We start from the raw sequence: 6,000 nt of genomic DNA, 5'->3' as shown, positions 1-6,000 counted from the left end.
AACTGAATTACTGGTATCGAATAAATAAACCTGATGAAATGTAATTTAGTGAGCATGCCAGGTGTTCCCAGTGTTTATGAAACCTTTCTGTGGCACCGTTAAACTAATATACATAGTGCTATCAGTATTTTAATCTACTACTTCTTTAGCTGGCACAAAAATGGTTTTGGTCTCTACGGTGAGTGTCTTTGAGTCTTTGAATGTTGTGAATTACAGCACCTGATTAAGCAAGCCAGTTAGCAACTCCCTAGTATTACACATTATCATATCCAGTATACAAGATGGTAGTGTGCTTCCTGATATGAAAACCTAAGTTAAGAGTCTATGTGTTTAAGTCTGATGGTTCAATTGGTGATTTTTGAGCACGACTAATAAATGATGGTACTTTTAGAGGCAGAAAGGCTAATGTAAGTCAACCACAAGTTATTAGCTAATGAGGATCCTGGATATTGTTAGTCAGATCTTGGCCAGTTACAAAACACTAAGATGGTGACAGCAAAAATGCTCAAGTCAAGGCTTCCTAACAGGAGTTTAAATTAAAGAAGGTATGCCCATCCTTTATACTTTCTAGCATCCAACCAAAGACAAGATTTTTGAAGGTTAGCACCTTTACAGCCGCTGGTTTTTGTGAAGCCAGAAGTTGCCTTAACATCCATTTGGGACGTTTTTGCATTTTAGGGTGATCAAGTAAATAAGGCCCAGTCATGCAGGCCTAATGACCAATCAACCACCTGTCAAATAGGAATAATGAGTATTCCCCACAGTTTGTTGCTGGAGGTTGGTGGGAAATGATTATTAACAACTGGAACTATGGATGAGACCTGGCAGACTCCAAGTCAGTTATCCAGGTGGGTAAGTTATTAAATAATTGTTATGTAAGGAAAATGTTCCACAGGAGCCAAAACCACTTTTAAAGTTAACCATTTTTATGGGGAAGATTGACTCCACTTAACAGCCAACCTCAAGCATCACCTAGAGGAAGTGCAGTTTTTGCCACTTAAGCTGCATATGTCTATGGTCCACCTTCCCACCTAAAAATGGTGTCAGGGACCAAGCAGTAAAGCACAGAGGACACGTCGCATTCAAAAAGGTCAGTTTTTATTGATCTAAAAATATGAAAAATGACAAACAAATCCAAAACTTATACAGGCAGACCAATAAAAGAGGTCAATTCAATAAACTCAACTCCAAACAACAACTAAGAAAACGAGACATCAGGGAAGTTAAATACTGGCTTAGCTAAACCATATGAGACACCAGGGGAAGACAAAATGACTGCCATATAGAAAACGAACACAAAACAATGAAACAAACTCCAAACACCCCTCGGGCAATGAAACATGTGGTTCAGTCCAATGAGGCTCTCAGCACTGCTTAGCCTCCCTTAGCCCTTAGCCACACCTTTTGCAACCAGGAAGGAGAAGCCATGTGCCCCGGGTAACTCAAGCAAAGAAAGATGTATTAATACAACATTAAAACATGTTTTGTAATGTGTGATGGAAAAATAAACCAATTTAATTTAATAATGAAAAAATATATTGGACAATGAGTAAAATATATTTTAAGGACTGACTGCAAAGTGAAGTAAACTAGTGGTGAGGTGTGGCTTGCCATCACAGGTGCTCATGCCTAATTAAAAAATATCAAATTTAAGGCTAAAAAACATCCAAAAACAAATTTAATACTACTTTTTCTATGGTTTGTATGACAAGTTTTGTTGCCTTTGCCCTGTTAAACATCGATTCATAAGCGCTGCAGATTTACTGCACATCCACTGTAGGCAGCATTTTTTCACACCCACAAAGTCAAATAACTGACAAATGAGAGAAATTTCCTTTTAATCACTATAAAAATAGAATACCCAGACAGAAAAAAATAAACAGAGGATTTTCAATATCAGCAAGCTAAGACATTAAATAGTAGGTTTTGGTAGCTGGTTGTTTTGCATTATTTTAAACTCAACAAATCTGTGTGTATAAATGATAAGTTTTATCAAGATTCCTTTTATAATAATTACATTTTTTAAGCACAAAAGTTACCATAGAAACATGAAATCAATAACACTTAAATGACAAATATATCAAAGAGTCTGCTGTCTTTTAATGCCATATTTTTAGAGTTATATCTGTCTTTTATGTGTCTGTTGAAAGCTTCAAATGAGAGTACAAAAAGTTCTGTGGCTGTTTTATTGGTGAATAAAAAGCCCTGCTGTGTGTGGTGGTAATTCTAAAGTGGCTCACTGTGTATGCATGTGTGTGTGTGTGTGTGTGTGTGTCATAGATGCATATCTGAGAGGTAGGCGACCGGATTCTTCTTGTTTCTCCTTGTGGATCAAGCAGCTGTTCGGCAGCTGTGTGCGCAAGTGTGAGAAAATGTGTGTCAGGGGAGAAAGAGGGGAGTGTTTGCTAATGTGTGTGTGTGTGTCAGCAAGAGAGAAAGACTGAAAAGCAGCGCTGTAATTTATGCTGCACCTCCGACCCCACAGCTCTTGGCTGCCTGTCTCTGCTGAGGTTTGCTGACGTGAGAAAAAGAAGCAGCACATCAGACCTCTGCTTAAGCTTGAAAGGGAGAAGAAGTGGGAGGAAGACGAGGGTGGAGCAAGAAGCAATGTGATTTAAAATGTTTGTTTTTACGTGTATGTTAACCGCTGACTGCTGCTGGAGGGAAAGAAATGGCATTCAGACATTGAAACTGACATATAATGAGTAAATATCTCATAAAACTGTGAAGAGAGTTCAAAATGTAGGTTTATTCTTTACCTTGGAAGCTGTAGTTGACAAAACAACCTCAACGTGATGTTGATTTTGTAGCTTTAGTTGTTTTATGAATAAGACTGGTGCCACTCATACACAGTAGCATGACATGGGGTAAACTTTTGAGCCAACAGGACCTGCTGGCACCTTGTTGCAACTGATGCGAGACTTTACAGCTCACAGCTCTTTCTCATAATGAATAGAAAGAAACCTTTATTTCTAACGTAGTCGGGCCATGTTTAAATTTTCACTTTCACATCATTAAGTATCTGTAGGCTACATATTTAAATTGCTTGATAAACAAAAATGCTGTCAGTAGTTCCTTGGTGTTTCAAACTTGGTCACACATTCAGTTCTCATCACAATGGACTGAAAGCAGTACCAAGTGGTTAACGACCACAATCTTACCAGGTAACTTGCACCTTATGTCCACTGTTGTCATTTTCTGTTCGGAAACATTGCAATAAAACTACTGCTTCTGTGGACTGACACATGCAGTTACAGCCAGTCATGTAAAGTTCAAATATGCAATTCAGTCACATTAAAAATGAATGTGCAGTCGTGGTCATGATGTTTCCGTGACACTCATAATGTACGGGATTTCTTTGAGCTTTTCTTTGTCTTGTACAGGATACATATTTAATGACTTTTTAAAATAAGAATTGTGTGCACATTTGAATTTATTTTGGATTTTCTCTAATCCACAAAGAGTCAAACGTGTGCATACAGGTTCAAATATAGACACCTCCACTAACATTTAATTTCCTTTAGCAGGCTGCACCGGGACCAGACACTTTTGGTAGCTACTGACAGCCTTCAGGCATACTCGTGATTGGACGTTTGACAGTTCTTGGCAGATATAAGTTGGTTTCCTGGCCGGACTTTAAGTGTAATTAATAAATTTGTAATAGAGTTGAGGTGAGGGCTGTATTTGAGACAAATGTCCTGTTGTGGACACCCAGTTGTGTCCAAGTTTACAGTGTCTAGCTGTTCATTTCAGGTGGAGCTGAAGACTTTGGTGGTTCTCCTTCATTACTCTATCCACCTTGTGCAATTTACGAGTAACCCTGGCAATAAAACAGCCCCAGAGCACGAGGCTACCACCACCATGCTTGACAGTTTGAAAAACCTCATCTTAAATCCTCAAAACATTGTGGACAAATAGCTCAAAGAGAACTTCCCAACTGTAAATCTGAAGTTCTCTTTCTTAAATCTACCTCAGCTTCTTGGACTTTCCCATTGTTCTGATCCAACCCAACAAGTTCTGTCAAATAAATTATTTTTTGTGCTTTTAAACTGCCCATGACACTGTCAAGTCAAAAGTAATTAGAGAACTTTTAGCCCCTCTTATTAGATTTAAGTGTATGTATATATTTGAGCCTATATGTATATGGATTAGAGAAATTCTGAATAAATCCAAACTTGTGCACCCAATTTTTGTTTCTTTAATGTCATTAAAGATTTATGCATTTTAATCATTCTACCCTGGAAAATAGAAGAGTTCAAAGAAATCATTAAAAGACCAAAATTACCAAGCCATTCATGCTCCTGATTGAGTGTATGTAAGCTTCTCACCACTACTGCAGCTTAGCACAGAGCCTAGAAGAAAGAAGCATTTAGTCCAGAACAACAAAATCAGCCAAAACCAGCACCTCTGCAGATGTCTCATTCGTAAACTCTACATAAAAGATCATTGTAGCTGCCACAACAACACCCAAAGGTTTAAACTAGCCTGTAGCTTTTTATTTTATACGTTACAGTCCTGTGGAGTTATCGGTTAATGCTGTTGCGAGTTCGCTAGCAGCAACGTAGATCTGTAACTGCCTGTGATATAATTTGATGCCAGAATTAATATAAAGTGTAGCCAGTTGCTGGTTTAACATTGAAAACATGTAAAGTAGTGAAACTAAACTACCCTTTGTTTACAGTCTATATGCTAAGCAAAGATAACTTTATTGATGAAAGTGTCCTCATCTAGGAAATTATTAGCATCAGTCTACTCCTTTGAGTAACTTTCAATCCAATCATGTGATCTTCATAACTGAAATAATCAAAATTTTCTTTCCTTCTTTCCACTCTGCACTCACTGTTTTTCTAAGACACAGGTGGATCATCTCTGCTGTGTGAATGGGATTGAGGCTCAAAGTGCTGGGTAGGGGAAAGCAGTAATGCAACAGCTTAATCGGGCTGAGGGGAACACACACGTGCACTCACTCAAAGACACACACACTCTCTCTGCATCTCTGTCTCGCGCGTCTAGTCATCTCAAGACTCGTTTTCTCCATCCTGTTTTCTCTCTGCAGGCCTCCACCCACACATACTCATGAGCCGTTTTGTACTCAGTGGACACAGAGATAGTTGTTAAGTTGTGTTTAAATAGGTTTTTCCTTTACTGACACGTCCATTAAGACAGATAAGCACACTAATAGATTATATATAAAACCGATACAAGGCGGACTGATTAGGTTTTTGTTTTTTTGGGGGGGAGGGGGAGCAGAGATTGTGTAATGTTAAGGGTATAGGTGGGAGGATGTCAGTTTGTTTTAAGGTTGAATGGTTGAGTATGCAGATGACTGTTTAGGGGTAGCTGTGTTTGCAAAACTGCACAAATTGCCAGTGGAAAATTTTATGAGAAATACAATCCACAAAATAGCAAAACCATCAAAGAATTCGTACTTCCAATAAGCATTGTCTTTATAAGGTCATCTATTTTGCTGCTCTTTTAGGCTATACAGTCAATTTGAACTTCTTTGTACTTGACAACTGACTTTGGTTGACTTAAGATTTTCATATTTGTTTAGGTCACCTGTAACATGGCTTGAAATATTCTTTAACTCGAGGCCCAAAACCCAGAGTTGGCTCTCTGAAAGAAATATTTGGCACCATGAGTCAATGTGGTATTTCACATCTAATGGTGTCGAAGAACTGTTACGCAACGCTGATGACACGGACACCTTTTCTCACACACAACAGTGGAAACCCAGATCTATGACTCAGCCTAATTTTTAAATAATTAAAACAAATAAATCAAGGCAAAGTGTAAATTAAATAAGTATCCACCACATCTGGAAAACTTTGGGTCCTCTTCTGAACTACGCTGTAAACTGGACCCTTAATTAAATTAAATTAAATATGGCAGCCCTTTAGTGCTATGAAATTGCCCCCCACGATTTTTAAAAGGATAAAGGCGTTAGCCTCGGGAAAGCTTAGCTAAAGCTAGTGTGTGATTTTACTGTGTACCAGAGAG

This window comes from Neolamprologus multifasciatus, chromosome 8 (assembly GCF_963576455.1).
Source record: "Neolamprologus multifasciatus chromosome 8, fNeoMul1.2, whole genome shotgun sequence".
Taxonomy (NCBI): Eukaryota; Metazoa; Chordata; class Actinopteri; order Cichliformes; family Cichlidae; genus Neolamprologus; species Neolamprologus multifasciatus.
The sequence above is the reverse complement of the archived record's forward strand: the minus strand, read 5'-3'. Positions refer to the sequence as shown.